Below are 23,750 nucleotides of genomic sequence, written 5' to 3'. Positions count from 1 at the left end.
CCCCCCCCCCCTCCACCTCCAAACTACCCTTAATCTATCTATATATCTAGTCCGTATTGTTACTGTATGGCTGATACCAAATTCCTCTTGGACCCTTAACCCTCCTACCTCCCGCCCTCCCCGCCATAGCTCATCCCTATTTCTCATGTAATTACCTGAACAAATATAATCAGTGCACATCTTTCACGAACCCCTGTATCAGCTGTGCCACGTTCAATCCGTTCAATTCCCAAGTCAAATTAAGCAAATAAATAGAGATGGGGTGGAAATTGGGGGGGGGGGCGGGGGGCAAGGGGGGATTGTCGTATCAACGCATATAACCTATATATCCGGTTCCAATCTTCCGAAGCTGCACGACTTTGTTCCTTCATCTTTGCTCTCTTCGCCACCCCTTCAGTTTGTCCCACCCTCCTTACCCTCTCTCTCCCCCTCCTGCCCCTATCCCCCCTCTCTCTCTTTGTCACTCTCGTAGTTCGTCCTCTTATCTCGCCGTTGAAGCGAGTTCGTATCAGATCGTAAGCTCGTGTGCCAAAGAGAGCACAAGGGAGGGTTGCAAATTAGACAGAGATAGATAGATAGAGTGAGTGAGTGAGTGAGAGAGAGAGAGAGAGAGAGAGAGAAAGAGAGATAGGGAAAGTCCGAAGATTTACCCTTTGTCAATATGGACAGCTTCGTAAATATTCCAAGCACCTATTTTCGAGCAGAGATAAATTCAGGCAAGATAACGTCCCTAATATATTATTAACTCGTCACGTCACTTAAAACGTTAATTCAAGGAACGAAGCAGCTCGACGTGAATTCACGATTTCTTGGCGGATACTGGCTCTGTTTGTTAATATAGAAAATTATTATTATCTCAGTGTCACGCAAACATCGAATTTATTACTTGCGCCGGCTGAAGACTTCGCCATCGGGAGTATCCAATTGTTATACGACACTGATAAGTCCTATGGAGGCCCCCCGTTTCAAGCGTACAGAGGCAAACTAAGGGTCTTCTTTATACGACAGCAATATCGTGCGGGCGAATCAACGTTTTCGTTGAAGCAATGTTGGTTATATACGTTGCTACTTTGGCCACGTGCACGTTACATAAAATTGCTAAAATTGTCCGAACGGAAGTTTCTACCGTATGCATTGCAATACCGACCACGTGGTCTAACCCTCGGCAAATACGATATTGCTTCGCAAATTCTTTTCTCATTTCCGGGCAAAAGGGATATACGATATGGGGCGGGCAGGGGGCGCAACGTCTTTTATTGCGCATAAGCTCGGCCACATCTTGCGAATACGCCACCCCTTATAAAATGTCAATGTTTACCACGTGGGTGCCCCCCCTAGACCCACTCCCTGACTTTCCATCATCCTGACCTCGTACGTATGACGGGTGACGGCAAATTTTGCCAAGTATTGTTTGAATTAGACGTGGGTTGAAGGGAGGGGAAAAAATAAAGAAAATACAAATAAATTTGTACGCGCAATATCGACCACGTGCAAATACGTTTTTTTTTTTTTGCAATAGACCGTGTTATGGAGTCGCTCTTGTTCGTCGAACCGAAACTGTACGAAATTAACGGGGAGAAAGAAGTGCATTATGCTTTTTTGGCATTGTTGTAACGATGTAACGCGCTGCGTACATTGATTCGATAACGGGTGTCCGATATTTAGGAATTTTAACGAGAAAACCAAATGGTGCCGTCGAAGTGTCGAAATTTGCAGAATGATTACAGCCGATGTACTGGCTTTCGCGTGTGACAGGTTATTTGGAAACATTGTTATTCAAGAATTTCAGTAATCGCGTGAATTATTTCGCGAAATGCAGGGGCAGAAATACCTGAAATTCGTAAAAATGTTTAATTAACGAATGCTCGAGGTACCGTGATATAACGGGTGGGTAGGATGATTCGATGAATTTTGAAAAATTTCTATACAACTTTGCACGGACATGTTCCTTTTTGTGTTACCTGTTTTCATGAAAAATCTAGTTCTTTGTATTTTTATAAAAAAACAATGAATAAAGCTGCTTAGTTTCGTTTTAACAGGAAAAATTCTCGGCGCTATGAATAAAATTACGTTTTCAATTGCGACAGTCGTGACCCAATTTGAAAATTATGCTTAATTAAGACTCCTCGCGTCCCTTGTCGACGAGTAATTATGCATTTTCGCATTATGCTCGGGACTTCGAAATATTCGTTATCACGAGCTCATAATGAGTACGCGTTTCCTTGAACGAGCCTCTTTTTAGAATCTCTCCGATAACAATAATTTTCATGAAAACATCCGCGATAGACTGAAATTTGAAAAAAAAGTGCCTCGTCGCGATGCAAATTTTACGGTATAACAGGTGCAAAATCCTCATCAGCAAATTAACATTGAACGCAGCATTTTTTAGTACAATATTTAAGCAGTAAAATTTATCACGTCAAAGACAAAAACGTAAAGTCATTTAAAATCCTTCCGAAAGAGACGCCTTTCGTTTTGTACAAGGAACAAATTAAGGAAGCATCTTCTGCCGACATAGCGTACCATCCTATTCTCGTTAGAATAATTAGAACGGAATGCCCTACAGGGACAAGACTCTTACCGACCTATATATACATATATATATATATGTATACTACAGTACCTTACGAACAAAATATTCCAGAAGAAACACTGTACGAAGATATTCTACAAGTACAGTACAGTACAGATATTATACAAAGATACCGTAAATTTGCGCAAACTTCGCGAGCTTATCAGTAATTTTTAATAATCAGCCAAAAAAAAAATTGCATCAAAAATTCCAACCCCCTTTTTCACGCACACTCTCCCTCTTGTATATTCTGCTCGTACTTACTCCGTCTGCCATTAAGGTCGCCTCAAAACGAGATTATACCACTGTTAAAAATGTTGAAGTCGTCCCTGAAAGCTCCCCGTTCATTTTCCACCTTTGTGCAAAAGTTCACTGAATAAAAGCACTCCGTAACAAACATTCCCAGAGACACCTTTACTTTCCGTCTGGATAACTCCGCCACGATACGCCCGACGTCACGTGGCACGATGCTAATTATTAGACGATAAATTATACAAAGTGACTCAGATATAAAATTCTTATCAATTTTCATCTTGCGTTTATGTTAAAGTCTCAGAATGATATTGCCCTTCGATACGCGTGAGTTCTGTCGGCCATTGACTGTCTTAATAAGTAATTCGATTCAAAGTGAAATATTAATTGCGCCTCTACCTTACCGACGCGGACTGTCGCCTGGCGTTATGAAAATACGTTTCACGTTTTAAAATAGAATCCCAAGCGTCAGCTCCTCCCAGTAATTAGCTATCAGAGATGCATTTCAAAAGTGCCATAATCGACTATTCAAATGTGGATTCACGGACTTTTCAAATTCCAATCGAGTATTTCCGGTTTCGACTGATCGAAATCGTACGACCACCTTGTCTCGTCTCGATGTCAGCTTGATGATTCCTGACGTCAGGTTGAGATTCCCTGATATGTTAATGAGATGGCGTTACCCTGTTATTAGCTACAGTTTGTTCATCAGCGGTTGAATGATGCAGGGGAGTCCCGGCAGGTAATTACTCCACGGTTGTACTATGGGCGTTTCAATGTGCATCGCACTTTGTTACCGGCTGCGGCGATCCGACAGAGTCAATGAAAGTCAGGGAGAAGTGAAAGGGGAAAATTTTTTATAAAAAACTGAAAAAATGAGAAAAAAAAGGATCAACAATCTTTATAGCTCTCTCTCCGTCTATTCCCTGATTGACGTGCTTTTATTTTATGCCCGCCCCTCTTACGTCACTGACCGCAGCGACAGTTGCCAGACGTGCGTTTGTCATTTGTCACGCAATTATTCACTCGGCGAATTCCCTTTGATCTTCCTTTCCTTTGGACCCTAGGGATTCCGTTCGTCGAGGCCTATCCTTGGGCGCACCCGCACGTAGCGAAATCGACTCAAACTGTACATTAAAATGGATTTTAATCACGGCAATGATTAAAAAAAAAAATTTTTATTTTATTCAAATTTTGATTTTTTTTTCATTCTCTATATTTATAATACTTTATCTGATTATACCTTGCATAATGCTTTGTGTACTTTTTGTAATTGGTACGTGGATAATTAGCACTGTATACCTCGTATAATTAGTATACAAAATTTTCATAGCGTTAAAGAGACTAATTAACGTTCTTATCGATATACCCTGTTTTGGAAGTTCGCCCAGATGAATCATAATTGCTGGCATTAATAGTCGAACGCAAATCAATTAGCTATCTTACAACGCGGCAGCCGAGCATCTCGAGACTTATCCCCGTTAGGAGGAAGTCGCGAAAACAAATGTTTCCCAAAACTCACAGAGAGTCTCGGAAATTCTTACGGGATGATTAATAGCCCCCTGTCTCTTGTTCGAGGGTAGGTAATTTGTCCCCGGACCAATTTCAAGGCCATCAAAATACCCAGGGACATTTTGAGCCACGAGTAAGGAATTTTCTAATTTATGAAAATTCGATTTTTCAAAATATTTATTCAATTATTACGCATCAAAAAAATTCATCCGTTATTAATTTTTGTTTTTTTTTTTCATTACTTAACAATCACAAGCATCCACGTCAATCTTCAGACAATTCGTACGAATACACGTGTCCTACGAGACGTGACTACTCGTTCTCCCATACGTTTTTACATACGTATAAGTCGGTACCGTCCGTATCTGTCTGTGTCACGAGGTGACGAAGATTCAGTTGTCGTGACTAACGAGGAGAAAAATGCATCGACTCGAGGCAAACCGTAAAGATAAAAAGCAAGTGGAGTCAAAACGCTGATCCATCATACTGACACCACTCTATCGCTTCCAGTCGAATACCCTGAAGACGGATCAACGGCGCCCTACTAGAAACATACTAATAAGTATTTCCCAAGTATACTCCACGTGGCTCCGTACAGCTATATTCACGTCACATTCGTCTTCGTCGAACCACGAGTAATTTCTATCTCGAGTGGTCCATTTGGCCCGACCGCAGAATCAATGAGTAACATCCAAAGCAATGTAGGCTGATAGTCATCAATTTCAAAAAACAAAAAGGTGATCACGTGACGTATAAAAAAAAAATTTTGTCCACGTACACAAAGTAATAAAAATAAAATAAATAATTAAACGTCCCGATTCCTCCCTGCAATTATATAACGATCAAAATGACACCGGATGAAAAAAGAGAAAAAAATGTTGGCATTTAAAAAATTTACATTCCGACGGGTCGTTCAACCCGATAATTATGACCGGGGAGGCACTTAAGTGTTGGAGGAGTTGATTGGAGGAAAAAAAAAATTGCACGAGCAACGGATGGAGGGACGCGGGTGGGGAAAGAATGCGTCGATGCGTCGGGACGTTTAAAGTGGGAGGGGTCCGATGGAAAAATAATATCTAATCAAGGCCATTTACAGGTGCCTAATGGCCTCCAGGAGTTGGAACGTAATTTATAAGGGGCAGAGCAGTGACTGGCAGACCCGAGATACACCAACCCTCGTGTTTTCGTGGTCGCTTCTTATGAACTCGATGAACGAAGACGGAGCTCGTGGTACACTCGTAAAATAATTTATAGGGCGGGTTGTATCTCACACCTAGAGTGCCAAGGCGGCGTACTTCCAAAATGTCTCGGCAATTACTCACGGGTATGTCAGTACTAAAGTTTAGGCCTTTCCTTATTTATTCACTTTGTATGGGTACAAAGTCGATTTATCTCAAACCGAGTGTACCTGCTCCTGCGTATGCTTCCCATAAGTACCCAGCAACTCCAAGTACTATTTGCTACGGTGCATTTGAATTTGGAATATTAAAAAAAAAATTTACGATTTCGAATTATTTGTTACATTTATTTTTTATTGTGAAATCTTTTATGTCTCAAACTACATTTAAAATCGTGCTTTGGGTTTGAAGTACGTAAGGGATTTTTCGCTAGGATCGAAAACGTCACTTCAAATTTTCCCGCTACCCGTGCAATTCCTTTCGCTCGGAGCTCTTACTACCTTTTCTCCCTATCTCCTGGGATATACAGTAGCCAAGAGACCTGGGTTCCGGATATCGGATATACCTCGAAGGGATCCATGTCTTTAAACAGTGAATGAAATCCTGACTTTTCAGCTCGTTAAATGCAGGAGCTAGGCTCACGAGTACCGTGGGGTTCACCCTGAATGGAAGAGGAACGTTCTGTAGGTCACTTTAAAGCCCGGCAGAGCACTTACTCGAGATACAGAGAGAAAGAGATCCTAGCTGTAAGTAAATCTGGAGGTTTAACATGATGACGTCAGAACTGCGCTTCTGCAGTCTCCATATATACATACAGTACCACAGTGCGCTGCACGAAATACCTAGATAAAAAAAAATTACCAAAATTGTATCAAATCGATTTTTTTAAAAATCACCGCGTAACAACGACAAGAACGTGACAATTATTATTTTTTCATCGTATTTAACAATATCACTGCGAGTATTTCCCAATGTTAGATTTCATAACCGTTGAAAAAAAAAAAAATAAAAATTTTACTTCGAAGGCGACCCTTCGCGGAAACAAAATAATTTCATAATTTCATCTTTAATCTTACCTCCCACCCCCATCCACCCTCCTGTCTTTTTGGTTACGTATCTTTTCTTGTCTTCCTTCGTTACTCCGAAAATGTAATGTAATATAAGAAGTAGCGCGAGACGAGTGGCGGATTGGATGCTGTGAGAGGGGCGCGGGAGGGGAAGGGAAAAGAGAAGGAGGGGTGGTTGCCCATGCCGAGGTCGTAGGAAACGAAAAACGGTGCGGGCAGAAAAAGAGTGAAAAAAAGGAGGAAAAAGGGATCGACGCATCCCCCCTCGCCGCCCCCTGCCCGGTAGTCTGCTTCTTAAATTTATTTTAATGCTCCTATTCCCCATGGGAGGACAATAAAAAGCCTGGAGTCGGTAACATTTGCCAGACGCACGAGTACCGTATCGTCATAACCACAGAGAGTCTGGTTATGTTTTCAGTGTCGTTTGTTATCCGAGGCCTGAATGCCAATTGGAAGTAGGAGCAATGACTTCTGTGATAATCGTCACGTGTATTTCGATAATGTATATGAAATAAAAAAATTATCCGAAAGTAAATTTATCACCTTTCTCTGGTAAAAATCTCTCTTGGACCGTGACGCCATCTACTCCGTTCGATTATTTTTTACGGGAAAAATCATCAGGCCGAAAATTCACATTCCAAGATACGTTAAATGGACCATCGATTGCCTGGCTAATTCGTGACCACCCGTTTTCCTTAATACACGATAAATATATCCATAGCGCGAAACTGACCTATCCCGTTGTTACGTAAGAAGGCGAATAAAAATTTGTCTATTCGACAGGTAAGGATTTATCGTTGGAATGGTATATCACGTGCTTGTCCATTAGTGCCTATGACGCAAGAGTGTGTTATGTTAAAAAAATAATATTAGCGATTCAATCGAACACGCGATATATTTATAGGGAATTATAACACAGACGAAGTAACCGTATTATATAATTGTAACGTGGTGAGACTGAAAACAGCATCGAATTTGTAAAATTATCATAACAATAGTAATGCAGTTTGACATTGATAACAGTTTGACTGTTATCACGATACAGAGTGATAAGAATGCTAGGAAATTTAAATTCACGATAAATCATACTCGATACGTGATTAATATATCAATGGGTCGAATTAATTTGGGTGGGCGTATTTTTTTTTTTTTTCTTTATTATGATCATTTCACCCAATTGCCCTATTACTGTAACCATCACTAGTATTGCCAGCGTGCAGGATGATCAGCGGTAGAGAAACAGATGACGTTTCCCAATTGGTCGTTAGCACGTTACAAGGAGATACGAGACACCCGTGATGCTTCCACGTTACATGTGACACGACACACATGGACCCGAAGTGCACGGGTAACTCGAATTACCGAGTGTTGACGTAGTGGCCTATTTTTTTTTTTTAGAATTCAAATTCGAGATATCATTAGATCTCGACAGTTCGTTATCTCTGGTCCATGGGGATGCTGTATTCTTAATTATTTATTATTATTATTATCAACGCGAGAAAACGTGAAATTTTCAAGAATCGCATACTTACACGTACACTGGTATGGTATATATATAGTACTAAAGCTCGAGCGCCATTTTCTAGGATAAAAATAAAACGAAGTGACTCAAAATTTATTTTGAGAAATAAAATATTGACGATCGATAAATTTCTGATGATTTCGTATATCAGGCAATGTAAATAAATGACGATAAAATAAATTTAATCGATAGACAAAAGAGATTTTACTACATCGTGGTGCAGGAAGTGATGAATTACTGTAATTTTGAAAAGAACCTCAGAACGCCTATATGGCCACTTCCGGATACCCAGGATTGTTCCCAAGGATCAAGAACGACCTATGAACACGTGGGAAAGAGATAAGAAAAAATCAGGCTTATCAGTCACGTTTCAATTGAATTCTACGGGATAAGAAAAACGTAGGTTAACTTTACGGTGTAGAACAGTTGGCGTTCATAGGCGATATCAGTTTGTTTTCAAGGAATTTTTACACGCGTAAGTAGTAAAAGGTCGGATTGAGCCAGACTGCGTTTAAATTTACATAGCCAGAGGGAAATCCAAGCGTCGCCATGCCGGTCGTTACGTTACTACCCAATCGCACTGGTTTCCGCATTGTGTCGCATCGAATAAATAAGAAACAACGGGCGGGCATTTCTTTTAATTCTTTCGCTAAAGGATGCGGAAATGGCTTCAGCGACTTTAGCCAAATATCATATTCAGTTTATCCGGGCAAAGTTATCGCGGAGAGACTATCCCAACCCAACCTGAAACCTTTATGCATTTCGACTATACGTGCATAGACGTATATACGGCTTCTATTATTTTCACCAGACTGGTAGTAAACGTCTGCCAGTCTCTTAGACAATTTCTTACCGTAGTTCACGTCATAGTCGGCATTTTATATTTACATTCACTTTCCGCCGGCTACGAGACGTTTTAACAATTTTTCGCCGCCTCTCGCGAAACATCCGGAATTGTAAATTGCGAAAATTCATATTTTTCTCAACGGCGCACAAATTCGAGATAAAGTTCGAGTTATCTCGAAAGAGCGTTTATGCATCTATTTTTAAGCTAAATATATACGTTCGCGTTATACAGGGTTGGCTCGGTTGGATTTCATTCGAATGGGAAATACTTTGCAAGTAAATCGCTCAATTTTATTATAACCGGCCAGCTCGGCTTTTACGTGTCGCCCATTGAGAATAACGATAATAAACGATAAACGCATTGAACAGCAGGAGTTCACGATACGTAAAAGACATTTCTTATCCAAAAAAATTTATTCCAAATTAAAAATTAGGCTGCCTCAAATTTTCAAAATTCTTAACTGACCCGTCAGCTTGCTGCTAGAAGAATCCAGTTAAATTATCAATTATAACATACAAAATGGCATTGCACTACGATCAATTTCCTAGTTAATTTTACGCTCGAGCGATCTCAACCTTTTTTTATTCCTTCATCACCGTGCAAGATTGAAGTAGATAATTACGACGGTATCGAAGGCCTAATTGCATATAGATTACATGAAATCTTTTTTTTCTCCATCCATCGAGAATAACGTGAAGCCGTCGACGAGAGTAAAACTCCCAAGAGATGAGTCTCTACGAAGACAACCTCATCGGACAAGCTTAAAAAACCTAAAAAAAAAGAAAAAAAAAATCTTACACAAAAATCTGCAATAAAACAAAAACCTCCCAAAAATCCAAAAATCGATCCCAGAAAAACAAAACACAAAAATATATATCAAATACCAAAGTATCATTTACAACGAACTATCATCCCGGTCCGTCCTACATTCCAAAGTCGATTGTCCCAAGGGACCAGGATGGCGTCCAGTTCATTTGGATTCAGCTCGTATCCGACGAGGCTACGGAAAATGGAGACGCGTGGCAAAGCCAAGCGGCGCATGCGCAAACGATTTTCGGCATTTCGTAACGAGCCATTGTTTCTCGGATTGCACGGGGAATTGGAATTGTTTTGACAACATATTTCCTCGGGGCTGACATTTGGGGTGGCGGTGAAGAGATAGAACGGCCGAGGGGGGGGGCAGGACAGGAGGCACTGAATATTTAAAACGCAAATAGCTGCCGGTTGCGGGACTACCGGTAGTAGGTAGAGAATTGGGAGGGGAGAAGGAGGGGAAATAGGGGCGAGAGGGGGGGAGGGACAAAACCCAGGACAAGGACGAGAATAAAGAGGAGCGAAGGACGTGAAACCAGGAGAGACCAGAGGGGTGGCTGAACCACCCCCCAGCCTCCCCCCCGTCCCGGTGGATGAAGTTGGCGCGATTCCCGACGACCCCCCGTTTATAGCCGGCCCTGCCGTGTAATTTACATATGTTTGCTTGTAACATATATCAGCTTCTCTGCATGGCCGATGTCCATGGACACTGGACCCCAGGCTCCCTGGCGTCCGCGCTGGCTGATCTCATAAATATTTTGTAATCGGCCACCATCCGCGATTTTCACTCTCTCGCGTAAAAAAAAAAAAAAAAAAAAAATCCCCACCATATCCCGAACCCAGCACGCACCCCCATACAGCCCTCTTACTACTTTGGTACCATCCACGTTATATACCCACGCACGCTTGATATACAGACCCGACAGCCACTGGTGGAAAAGCCGATGGGCGAGGATACACTGTTAACGTACCAGCGAGAGTCCCGTTACGTTCTGTATTAATACACTCGTAGAGGCGAGAGGACACCTCGCGGAGTAACGAGCGCGTTTAGAATCCCGGCGAAAGTATCCCAATGAGAATTTACTTCCCTTTGACCGGGCAGATATATTAATTATAGCGAAATAAAAATTTGCGATATTATGACCCGCGTGCACGTGGCAGCTGTAGCCACATTTTTCGATTAGCTTTATGAAAATGGGTCAGGGTAGGGGGTTGATTTGGGTCGAAGGAAAAAAAAAAAAATTTTTTTTTACATACCCACTCTGAAAATCCCTCGTGCCCCAGCAGGAGGGCTGCTAATATTTATTTATCGTTACCCCTAATCAGATAATAACGTCGCGTCTTAATAACCCCGACGCGTTGTGTTACTACCACCCCCTGTAGACGCGAATCGAAATCGAATTAAACCAGCTCCCTCCTCCACGGTGGTATTCCTTTTTATATTTCATCCTGCCGAGCCATTCCGTCCGACAAACCGTATTCTGGTTATCGTCCAGGCAGTCGGGAGTGCAACGCACTCCCGAGGGGGTCTGGTGCGTGTCAGGCATTATCTTTATTGGCTTATGGGGCGTATATTAATAAGAGGCGTCGGGATGCCTGCGCCTGGAGGGGCGGTTGCAAGCGGCACCCAGCTTGCCATGTGATAGCAAGCTGAGCTGAAAGCTCAAAGGGAATGGCGTTAGGGTCAAAAAGGGGAGGGGGGAGAAAGGGCACGACTTGCCAAAACCAGATGGCCACCCCCCTCTCCTCCCCCGACCCTTTTGTCTTTTTCCAATCCTACCGTCACGTTACCGCACCGCTTCGGTTACTTCATTAATCACAATTTAAGCACGTCGAGTACCTCCGTCGGGGCGCACGTATTAAATAACGGATACTAGCTACTCCGTAACGTCGCCAGCTTGAAAGCTTCAAAATTCCCTAGTATAGCAGCATAGTCGGTCCCCTTACCCTCTTACCGGATCTATCACGAGCTTAATTAATTTCTACGTGAAATTGTTATAGGGACTCGGGGAAGATTCAAAATTTTGAAAAATGATCGATATAGGTGTTAAGACAATTTTTGCGTTCGACGCATACGAATTACAGACTAAGAAACTTTGTTCCTACTTTCAAGGTTCCGGCAACTGAAAAAAGTATCTTGTAACTATTTACGATAGACCCAAGAATCAAAATCGTATCCAATAGTCAAGGTCCGATTACGCAAAGGAGAGTGTTTAGCGTAAACGAACCGTTACGTTTTTTCTCATCCGAACGGGCACTTTGTCAAATTTTACGATACGCGTTTATTCGGGAGAAAAAATCAAAATCCAACGTGAATTGTCAAAGTTTACGAGTGCGGGCGTAAAAAAAATGATAATAAACTGCGATAACTTCGCGATCGTTTGTTTCCTTTAGCAAAGCGGCCACGAAACCCACACGGGTGACTAAGGGCATCCAGCATCAGCCGTTATTGGACCATTACAAACACAGCCAGCGTGGCTACCGGCGCGACTGTTAGTTTTTCTTACGTTTCCCGGTGGGACTCTAGGGACTTTTATTCGATCTGAAGGAAGCTGCGGTAGTCGCTAAATTTACAAAGGTACATATACCACAGGCATATATATATATATATATATATATATATATATATATATCAGATACCCACATGGTCCTTCCAAAGCGTTATGAAATTCCCATACGTCAGAGGAGAATAGACTGGCCGTTATTGTTTCAGGCATTTTCTTCTTCGTATTCCACAAGTGCGACTATACCTCATCGAGTCAAGTATTTATCTCGAGTTTATCCCCGCGATGGTACCAGGACGCGCACTTGGATATCACGTGTGTACGTAACGCACTGCGGCTTTGCCATACTCAAGTTACGTTGCCAGAAATTCGAAGGAATCGAATCTTGGCAAAGTGCTGTGGGCGTATTTCTCCTTTTCCAGAGCCAGTATATCTATATCGCGCCAAGTTCAAGAGAAACACTTATTCGTATACGCAGTAGCGTTCGACAAGTTAAAAAATACTTGGTCATCCCGTGTCACGTGATCGATAATGAAATAAAATGTTACGAACGATACACTTGTACGTGAGTATTCGGTATCAGAAATTAACTCTGGCGGCTGTCCGTCGAATAAGTCCGTTTACTGTACTCATAGTTGACGGCTATACGATTCTATGCTATCTAATGGTAGTGCAGCGTTGCATTGTGGGATCCCGTGCGACGCTGTTGTAACTGACTTAGGTATTTTATTTTTATGACTTTTACTATGTACTGCTCGCTCACGTAAGACCAGACCAGCCCAATGTATCTATACTGCATGATGCGTATTATGAATATATATATATATATATATATATATATTTGTGTGACCTGGAACGTGAAACTGTGAAGGACCTGTGCGCATGCGCAATATGGCTGCGTCCATATTCTAAAGCTTCAACTGAATCCCTCTCCAAGATACTTGAAAAACGTACCCACGTGTTTCTATCGTACATGCTTATGCTTTGACTATGATATACAAGGTATATGAGAACACGTGCATAGGGACTCACATGCTCGACAATACGCAATATGTTCTAGACGTACGTGCAGAAATCGGCTTGGCCCGATGCATCGTCGTGTTCTACATCGTGGCTCGTATTACGTATGCGCGATCGGGCCGCGTTCGGCTGGTTCTGGATATTTTGATTTTCGTACAGTCGTAGTAAACATTATTAACGCAGGCTTCTAGAACGAGTAGAAGAGAAAGAAAAAAGAAAATTGACTCACAGCAGGATCCTCTTTGTCTTTATTTTCCTTGTGTTGTCTTTACAGGTCCTTTGGAAGTTCTTCGACACTACGGCTCCGCTTCCGCACGTGAACTATTTGTTCGATTGGTTATGACTGTAGGGATACCCGAATTTTCATGCACGATAAGGATCGCGGACAGCTGAAGTCCAATCCGACATATTTTTCTGTATACCCAACAGTGCCCTCTCCCACTCGCGTGACTATCGACTAGTGCTGCCCTCCTGCGGCAAATTTATCAATTACGACTTACACAGAGTGCGGCAACCATACCTTGCAACGAAGTTACAGGTTGATCAGTGCTTTACAAGGATCCTTATTCGAGTACGTTGTTGACGCTCCCTGTACTATTCCTTTTGTATGCCTATAATTTACCTGGCAATATAAATATGCTAGGGCATGCTTCTTACGTCATTTGCGTAAATTTTAAATTATGGACGACTTAAAAAATTTTAAAACTATATACGACAGTCCCATTGAGTCTACTTGCGCTCCATGCTTCTGCTGAACGCCAAACCGCCTCTCGATAGTAAATTTTTGACTCGGACAGTACGTATGACGTTGCGTCGAGACCGAAAGACAATTCGAGTATAACGAATGGATAATCGTACCGTAATAAATAATAATTTATACAAGATCGAATGAGATTTCGAGTGTAACGTAATCTTAATATTAACAAAAGTAAGGAATAAAGAAAATCGTAAATTCCTGAGAGTTGAGAAATTCATTTGGTGTTCGGAGCAGTGAGAATTTAGTATGCAAAATGATCATCGTAAAAGTCGCATAAACCGCGCGAGATATGTGTGGCAGAATGAAGTGTTTAATAATTGAATTTTAATTCCGTACTTACTTGAGAAATTGTCCCCTTTCCTTTTTTGATAATTGGAAAAGTTAGCAATGAGATAAAAGCATCGGGATTCGTTCAGGGTCTATCCTACTGATTATTAATCTGGCGCATGCGCATGAATAAATTTATACTTTGTTCGCTCTATGTAACTGTAAAAGCGTACAGTTGATTTTTCTCTTATTACGTCATTTTCAATATGGCTTCCTTAATTGTTAACAGCATACGCCCATAGTCAAGCAGTCAACTAATTGCATATACTACACTATGGTACGTACTATAGTATGCCATATGCTATAGTACCATCAATAATATCGTATAAGGATAGTAGAAATCCCGTGCAGCAAAACTTTCATCATAAACGCTTTATCTAGATGCCTGTTGGAGCTACTCCCAGGAAACGCTTCGCCGCGTGCACTACTTTCAAGATTCCCATAGGTCGACGTGCTCGCCTTGAGCTTTTTGTATTTTCTCCCCGGTTTTGGAACACCACTTAACGGAAGCTTCCAGAGTGAGCGGCAACTTTCGCGTCAACTACCTGCTGGATGTTAGGCAACTCTACTTTTTCGGTGTCAGGTTGAGGTTCAAGCTTGAACTTTAAACTCGACGCTTCCGTCACCGAGAACTTGGGCTATAGGTATCTTATATAGGGGCTGGTACTAGGTTGAGGTGGAGCTTTCTATTTTATTTTTATTTCTATCTCCTCGGGCTTCTCTCCCTTTACTCTTCTCTCTGCGTCAAGTCAAACGGGATGCACTTAGGTTGTACCCGATTCGCGAATCGTTCGAATGATGGGTTTTCTTTTCTTTTTCTTTTTTTCATTGGCTATTTTTATCTTGCATCCGAAGCCAGTTCTACTTGTTATCGACAACTTATATAAGGGTGAATTTTGAAAAAGTTGTACATGGCTATTTTGATATTCGAAGTGAAGTTTGAAATTAGCTTTTTTTTAAGGGATGTTATTCATGGCATATCTCATTCGATTTGGTTTATTTGCTTCAGGTCTATCCGGTGACGTCACTGACTTTACTCGATGCGAATACCGAATCCCGAGTATGAATTTACGTTTAAACGACCCGGAAGAATTTCGCGCGAGCGAACAGTATTTGCTGTGAATTTTTGCCAGGGTGTCATGTGAGAAAAGTCTCAATTTTTTTTTTTTCAAAAAAATACCAGAAAGATCGAAACTCGTGGGAAAAGTTTCACGTGAAATTCGGGGTAAAGTACGGATTGGACTATTTTCAACTGATTGCCTATATAGGGTGAGTAAAAAGAATAGCGTGATATCCGTGTACAAGTACGTGGTAATGTAGATTTCGTTACTAATAAAAAAAAAAAGATTAAATAGAAAATGAAAAGCCCTAAAAATAAAGAGAATTGCGTATTTATTATTTTTTTTAATTCCCCAAATTCCCTATTCCTTCGCGAATATAATTACATAAAGTCATCACGAGTGAATTAATAAATTGGATAATGAAAAAATTATTCTAGTCATTCCATACGGTATATATCTACCTGGTGTACATTTTTAGCCGCAAATTACACGAACTAAAGTAAATATCAAAATTATACCGAGACCAAGTTCCGGGGGTGGATATAACGTTATTAGCAAGTTTTAGCTTAACGACATTACACCTGAAAGCCATTTCATTAAGTTAAATGCCACATAGCCAAGTCACGGTGAAATCTTACGACTAATTATAAATTGCCCTAATCTTTCGCGGGCGAGTCCATGAATTTAACCAAAAATTTCCTTAAATCGTGCCGTGCATTCAGTACGAGCTTAAAATTCATATCGCGATTCTCTATGCACGTTGCAGATATTATTTAAACCTTTCAGAAAACGTCCCTCTCCTTCGTGTCGTTTAATGTGCAAAAATTTAGTCTCCTGCATATATATATATATATATATATATACATCTATCCCAGAATCCATTTGGTTTCCGGTTACCTCGTAGGCTTTACGGGGGGATTTGTTAGCAATTTTTGGCGTCCTAGACGCCCTAGAGCCATCGACATAAAGTGCGTAATCTTCCGGGGTAAATGGAGGAATCAGCGACAAGTTCCTATAAAAAGGTGATACCCAGAGAGCAGTGGCTAAGGGGCGAGACGACTGAAGAAATTGGCTCCTATAAAAGCTCCTTGCCTAAAGCCCGAATCATAATAAATTCAGTGCGCTGCATCGAATCGTCCCACCTCAGTGCCGTAGGAGAAGCTCGAGTCGCGTGAGACTTTCCTTATTTTCGAAAACCACATCTGACGTCCCAACCCATACTCCATATACCTATGTCTATACCCAGAGAGCAAAAAATCCAAAAATCTCTTACACTTGTGATTTTGCAAACAGAATATAAAAAAAAAACAGCCTACTACTGATACCCTATTTCATCATGTTGACACGTGTGACTCCCTGAACATTAAAAATTGTACAATACACAAATTTTGGTTAATAAATTGAAGTAACTTTAAAATTTTTTGTTGGAAAAAAAAATTATTTTCACAAATTTCTATTATTCTTATCTCACGCATTCTCACTCTGACTGTCTCTGTGCGCGTTCGCACATTTTTTGGAAACGAGGTAAATCCCAGAAACGTTAATACTGCATTTGTCTCCAGCACAGCCTACGCGCTGACATACATACGTGAGAGTCTATCTATTGAATTGGCATATATAAATACGTGTTATACGGATCTGACGAAGAGACACGTGCGCCCAAGTAATCAATCAACCCTTTCACTGTATGAATGATCTAATCCGAAGCGTGGTATGTTGCTACGTATGTATGGTAGTTAGTTACGTAACAGGGTTATGCTCACAAATTACTGGTTTTCAGACTAATTTTCATAGCGAGTATAGAAATTCACATTTACCCGGAGACCACCCCTTACGTACCCACGACGCTGCGGAATATGTAATCCTTCCTAATGTTATGCTTGATTGACATGTTAAACCTATGACTGATACTGCTTAGCCTTAGACTGTTTGAAATTACTAATTTCAAATTAGCAAAGCCTATAGTCTATTCGCGATAAGACCGTGAAATTCAGGGAAATGTCTTTACATGAAAACTCGTAGAATCACATACGAACCAAATTAAATTCGCGAACGACCAGTAGATGAATTTACAATTTTTTTTTTTAACCAAAATTTCAGACAAAGTAATATTACAAGTTCGTGAATTATATTCAAAATTACAAAAATTTCCCCGACGATAGGTAAAATTTGATTTTCGTTTATTTTCCAAAATATAAGATAACACACAACTAAAGTACAGCCGGTTTCGAGATGGGTTATAATAACAGGGGACGAAAGTGCTAATGATCAATTTTAGTGGTTTTCTAACGTTACTCTTAGTAAGGGCTGGAAATACATTAGTATGGCCTCGGGGTAGAGATTGTCAAAACGCATTACGCATGTCAAGTAGGAAAATCAAAATTCAATCCATCTCGTCAGCCATCAAACTAAAATTTGAGATAGTCGGATAACAAGACTAAGGGTTACCACCCCTAAGACCGTGAGTGGCGGTTAGGCAGGTACTTGCATTAAACGAAAGTGGGTAAACCCGCTACCCCGTGATGCGACACCTAATTTATTCTATCTGGGGATCTTTAGGGATCGTTGACCCTCCTGTTACCCGCAGGCAGGCAAGTTAAAAAAAAAAGGCTCATAAAAAAATGTCTTTGCACTACGGGCTCGGCTGGTTACATTTTCTACCCGACGTTTCACACCCCCCTCTGTTCCCTCGAATAAACCTAACCCCCTACACCCCCGCCCTGTCTCGCACCCCTAGTCCTGAATTGGCTGCGCAGCAGCCACGTTCAAAAATATTTTGTTATCCTGATCCTTCGGATTTTCTCAAGGGTGAATATAAAGTCCGGGTGCGATGCAGCTTTGCAAGGACCACTATCCATTCCAATTGTCCTGTTGATTTACAGGTCGTTACATAAATATCAGTGTGGATGAGAAAATTTTTTTTTTCAAAAGTAACATCGTTATTCCGAAGCATCCTTAATGCCTAAATTTTTTTAGTTCACTCGCCCTCGTTATACAGTCAAAAAATGTTTATAAAGAGAGAAAACGAGTTCTTTATAAATCCTTACGCAATGTTATTTTTTATAAATAATTATTGAAACGATCTACGGTGATTAGGGTCTGAGCTGCAAACGTAATTAAATTACGTAATCAGTGGATCTGTTTCAAAAATTAATTTTTCAATTATCAACTACCGTAAATCTACAGTATACATTATGTATGCGGAAATCTGATAGGATGATCGGCTATTAAAACAATTAATTATCAGGGATTAATCGGAGGCTTGCAGGCTGCTACGAGCGAATGATAACAATTAATACAAATTTAATCGGTACTCGCTCTCGATTAAAACGTATGAGTGTTATTGAGCTCGCAAGTTGGCACTGATTATAAATAATTTTATCAGACTTTACTCGGGATCAAAAAATAAAAATCTATTTTTTGCGAAAAAAAATTGCAAAATTATATTTATTTCGTATTGCCTGGATATATATAGATATATATATTATATATATATCAAAGTAGGCTGGTACAAAGAACGTCATACGGCAACCAGTTACCTTCGTAAAATTAACTAGAAAGTACGAAACATATTGATCGACTTGATAATTTTCTTGTAATTTCGAGAAAAAAAAATGCTTGACACAAAAAGTGTTTAATTAAGTAACAGCAACGTAACAGAGTAAAAAAGATAAATCGCATACATTCCTACTACAGATAAGTGGTGCCCGGTAAAATTTCAGCAAAAAACCGCAAATTCGCACGACATGCGACAAAGCGCCACGTGTCAATATTGCTTCAACTACGTGCAGTTATAATAAACGAATAAAAAGTAAAAGCGTATATATCGTGGCGATAAAGTCAAAGGCAAAAAAAAACAACAGCGAGATATAAACGATTCCCGATGATTGAAAACAGTCGGTTTCATTCGAATGGCTTATACATATTTTCGCGAATAAAAGGAGGAGTAAAACTAAAAAAAAAAACAGTAACAAAAGTGATACCACAATCCGGTACTCAACGAAACAGCGATTCATGCAAATTATTCATCCGCGTTGTAAGCCCACCCCCGAAACTAGAGAAAGTAATGGAAATATCACCCCTATTCGAAAAAAAAAGAAAAAAAAAATTTGCCAAACGTTACGATGATCGGCGAACGTTCAAAATTTTATTTCGACCTGCAAAAAAATTTTCAATAATTCCGCGCGAATATACAGTCTTGAAAAAAGAAAGAAAAAAAAAAACTAAAAAGCACCATTGAATAAAATGAAAAAATATTTTTCAAAAGTTCCACCCTCCGATATGACATTTCTCACAGTCCTACAGTCTCTTCTCATTAACCGCGCTATACGCCAGCACCCGTAACTGTACTTATCAGCAATCAGAAACACGTAACAATTGTCGCGCTCTGACGCCTTTATCGCTTTGCGTTACGGTGGACTTGCATTAGCGCGATGCCCTTGCCTATGCCTCTTTAATCGAGCGGTGCAAATAGAAAGTCTCGCTTGGGTTGGTACGACTGCGGCTTACTTTGAGCAGCGCCAGCCACCCAGCCAGCCACCCATCGACCGACTCACGACTCACGCCCGTCTAGATGACGTGAGATAAAATAATAACGGTTTAACGCTCGCGTATCCGCGAACACGCCTTTCTGGCCCGCTATTCGTCGCTGCGATTCCGCAACCACCGCTATCCTAGATACGAGCCCAGTTGCGGTTTACTTCTGTAGCCAATTTCAGATGCAGAGTGCACCTAACGAGTATAAATACCATTTAGCCATTGGTAAACCAGACGCACTGGTAGGATAAAGACCGCGAATCTTGATCGAGTTATCAGTAAAAGTAATCAAGAAAAAAGAAGAAAAAAGAAAGCTATTAATTATTCAAATTTTTCTTTCACTCGCAAAAATAAGATATTTCTTTCACCATCCGAGTGCAGCTTATTTGCAGTACCCACGTCACGTGCACTGCATCCATTCCCTTAATGCAGATTGCACTACGAAGTATATAGAGTGCATTCCTAGCCAACGGTATACAGAAACGTTACGGGTTAATATAGCGGTACAGAAAGCAAGTGGCTTTTTACGAGATTCAAACCGGCTGGCAGAGAGACGAGTATTGGTACATGCACGTGAATGACGCTGATAGAGAAAGGTAAAGGAAGGGCCGGAGGGACGGTGAATGATATGTGATTAAAAGTAGATTAGCGCTGGTGCCTGGGCAAGACAATTGTATGCTTTCCGTTCACTACGCTCTTCGGATTCGTTCCATTTCTTCGAAAGAAAGAACAAAATTTTTAAAAAAAAAAAGATCAACAAGAAAATCATTCCACGTAGGCCTCCCGGCGTTTTGAGCTCATGATCACGTAATTCACTTCCACTGATCTTGATGATTTGCCAGTACGGATGATGTCGTTGGTATGCACTTGAATGCATGTAAAGTCAATGCAGGCGGGTTAGGCTGGTATGCTGACTATCAGTGCCGGGACTCCGGGTACGCGGTTGTACTTTTGTGGGAAGGAAAGGTAGAATGGAGGGAAGGACAAAGAGTGGTAAAGATCATGGGGCAAAATGGGACGGAAGTCGGGGAAAAAAAATGTTACGTCATTAGTAGTCAAGGAAATATTAACAGTCATTAACGTCTTCCTGTAAGTGGATAACGTTCGTGCAGGTGATAAACAGGGGTTACTGTATATATTCTTCGTGATCGTTAACTACTCTTCTGGCGTTAAACGGTGGCGACCCCTTGCGTCATTTTTTTTCAAAATTATTCCTGGGGGTTGGATACAATCCGCGACGCTCTTTCTCATTTTTAATTTCTCTCTCGGTCACCTTGACTCTTCGTAGGCAAAACTATCGATCCTTTTGCCGTGCTCGGATGCATCATTGTTACGACCGAATTAATCGACGGCAAAAATTCACATGCTCGTGGGAGAAATTTGTGCGATTAGTGAAACTAGGTGACACGTGTGACGTCATTTTCAAAATTAAAAAAAAGCCACTGGACGACTTTCATAAGACAAAGCGTATGAATATAAGCAAATAGAGCGCTTACTTTTTTACATTTGACATATTGTTCGAAAATATTAAATTTCCGAGTATGTAGATATGGATTAAAAATAAATATTGATAAACGTATCGAATTTATTTTTTTTTTTTTTGTAAAATTTTTCACAAATATTCCGTCGCTCTGTAAGAATAAACAATTTGTCGTGCGTCTGTACCAATTGAAATTTTAGCAAAAAATTCTTCATTAATCAACGGTATAAGGTTTTTAATTAAAAAATTCAACAATACCTCACTACTCCTTCTACATCAACCATATCCAGAGAGAATCGTTCGTAATCTAAACCATGGTGAAACGAATCGACTCCAGTCAGCATCAGATCGATGGACCGTTCGACCTCGGTAAGCGAGTAAATTTATCGCGAAGTTCGCGCATTTATCAGTCGGACGAAGGGAATCGAGTTTCGCGTAGATATCGTCGTTACATATCGCTATCATTTATGACAAGCCAGTAGAGCGACTGTAGGGGAAAGAAAAATTCTCTATAATTAATACAACGTAAAAAAAAAAAGATTTCGCAAAATGAAAAAAAAATGCATCCTAAAAATCCCAAAAATCAAAAACATCCCGGTCGATCTGACTCCAAACAGAAAAATCCAAATAACCAAAAATCCCAAACCAAATCTAACCCATTAACATAACTACAAAGCAGCATACATACCGATATACACATACAACATAAATCCAGCAACCAACATTCTCCGCAGTCACAAGCCCAGAGCTTGATTGACTCCTAGCAGCCTCAAACGTTTCATCCCGATGCCCAAGATCGAAAACGTACAAAGCCCGTCCGGTGCACAGTAAGTATCGTTAATTTGAATATATGAGATGATATTTATCACGATCCAAGCGTGAATATTAACAAGGCGATCCGTGACGTAACGACGTGCCATATTCTAGGTACCTAAGCATTGTGAGTCTCATCAGTGGCAACTGTCAGTTTGTCGCTGTTGGGTCTGAGCGAGACTTTCGAATGGACGGTGGGGGTGTTGTTTTTTCCTGGATACGTGAACGGTGCCTCATTACTAGACGTACCGACGTGCCAGCAAGAGCCAGCAGAAGCCAGCAACAGCCAGCAACAAGCCAGCAACAAGCCAGCAACAAGCCAGAGTTAAACCAGACTGAAACAAGCCGGTTCCATTCGCACGCTACAAGTCAACTGCGTCCAATTGGTTGACTAACGAAGCCACCGTGAAACCAACGTCACTTTCGTCCCACCATAAGAATCACTATTTTACGTACTTCCATTCGTTACCTAACCATCGTTATAATTGGGTTTACTAATTGGGAATATATCTCAAGGTACAGCACCCGACATACGCCACGTCATGGTCCTCGAGTGCATCTCGAGGAAGGATGCTGGGAATGTTTCGTGGAATCCATTGAACGTATGAATCTTTCGGTCGGTGGCTAACAAGAAAATAGTTTGAATAACATCTATAGATAGAACCAATAACACGTATTACAATACCGGTCATTATGTTCGTAAATATCATTGATACCAACAAAAAACTACATATAAAAATTACATAAATTTGTCGTATAAAAGAATTATTTAACTCGATAGCGTTCGACGTTGTAAATTTTTTTAAATGTCAAATTTCAAAAATTTATTAAATATCTTGCACCTCGCCGCAGTCGTTAACTGCAATTCGATGCACAAATGCATCTACCCACTTGATTCCTACTTCTTGAATCTTATTGTCGTCGAAGTTCATTACGCGTGCTATACGATGCTACTTCAAAAGAAGACCGTGGGTCACGTTGATAGATAGATAGCTAGCTGGACTATGTGAATGATTGCTAGGTATAACAGCAATCCCATAGCTATTCACTGGAATCGTATTGTGATCCGAGCTGATAGGGATCGATGATCGAGAATCGGTCATTGCCGTACTGTAGCCATAACGTGTAATTACTTGGTAGAACTTCAGACAGATACGTATACGCATACTCAAGTAGCGACTACTATGGGAAATATCGTTCGGTGATTTTACGCTTTACGATGTAGCCGATATCGCAACCACAATCGTTCTCACTCCCCGTTGCCTTATAACAGGGTTTACAGGCCTCGGTAACTATTTCCTTCTTGTTTTTCTTTTTCGAAATAAAAATAAAATTGACATATTTTCATTTACGAGGAATTACGTCGGTTTCACATTTAGGAAATAATTCGTTGTCATTTCTGTCGTTCGAGGTAAATTTGACAGGTAACGTTAGCGACTGAATTAGGTATTATTGATGTACGAATTATTTTCAGAACCGTCAAAAACTC

The 23,750-nt window shown here is 40.6% G+C and overlaps 1 protein-coding gene across 2 annotated transcripts in view; it reads right to left on the bottom strand.

Annotated features, from left to right (window-relative positions):
* Positions 1–23,750, bottom strand: part of LOC107275146 (glucosylceramidase) — a 248,371-nt gene that overhangs the window by 132,059 nt on the left and 92,562 nt on the right. Inside the window, exon 1 of one of the 2 annotated variants that reach the window (XM_025079716.1) lies at positions 13,517–13,667. The exons of the other annotated variant lie outside the window; for it this stretch is intronic. The gene's annotated coding sequence lies outside the window, so the exon portion shown is untranslated. Of the gene's footprint in view, positions 1–13,516; positions 13,668–23,750 lie in introns of those variants that run through there. 2 annotated transcript variants of the gene reach the window in all.

This window comes from Cephus cinctus, unplaced genomic scaffold (assembly GCF_000341935.2).
Source record: "Cephus cinctus unplaced genomic scaffold, Ccin1 Ccin1_scaffold0123, whole genome shotgun sequence".
In the NCBI taxonomy this organism is placed as follows: Eukaryota; Metazoa; Arthropoda; class Insecta; order Hymenoptera; family Cephidae; genus Cephus; species Cephus cinctus.
The sequence above is the reverse complement of the archived record's forward strand: the minus strand, read 5'-3'. Positions and strand labels throughout refer to the sequence as shown.